The following is a 704-nucleotide window of genomic DNA, read 5'->3' as shown; positions in this document are numbered from 1 at the left end:
CATGCTCCCGCCGGCGCAGGCGGGCTTCCCCGTGCTCGTCCAGTCGCCCGTGCTCCTCAGCGGCGCGCCGGCGCAGATCGACGTCCGCGTGCTCAAGACGGGCCGCATGGGCAAGATTTTGGAGCGCCGCAAGGCCGGCTGGATCTACGTCCAGCTCGACGCGAACCCCGACGAGGACGGCGAGGCCTTCAACCGCAAGACGTTCCGCTCCACGGACCTCGTCGAGTTCGACGAGGAGGGCCGCGAGATCGTCAAGAAGACGGCGAAGAAGCCGCGCACGGCGTCCGAGGCGAGCGTCGGCGGCGCCGCGCCGCAGAAGAAGCGGCGCAAGAAGGCCAAGGCCGGCGACGCGCCCGCCGAGGCCGCGCCCGCGGCGCCCGTCGACGACGGCCGCCCGGGCGGCGTCTCCTTCGACAGCGTCGCCGTGACCGCGCGCGGCGTGCCCCTGGCCGCGGCCGGCGCGATGGACGAGCTCGCGTCGCTCGACGAGGCGGCCGCGGCCGCGGCCGCGGACCGCGCCGAGGCGCCCGCGGCCGCGCCCGCCGCGGCGCCCGTCGACGACGGCGCGACGGAGGACGGCGACGCCGCCATGCCCTTCGCGCCGCCCGCGGCGCCCGCGGTCGCGGCGCCCGCGGCCAAGAGCCCGGCCCGCGGCCGCCGCCGGTCCGAGTCCGGCGGCGGCGCGCCGCCGCGGCCGCGGAAGA

This window comes from Aureococcus anophagefferens (assembly GCF_000186865.1).
Source record: "Aureococcus anophagefferens unplaced genomic scaffold AURANscaffold_17, whole genome shotgun sequence".
Classification (NCBI taxonomy): Eukaryota; class Pelagophyceae; order Pelagomonadales; family Pelagomonadaceae; genus Aureococcus; species Aureococcus anophagefferens.
The sequence above is the reverse complement of the archived record's forward strand: the minus strand, read 5'-3'. Positions refer to the sequence as shown.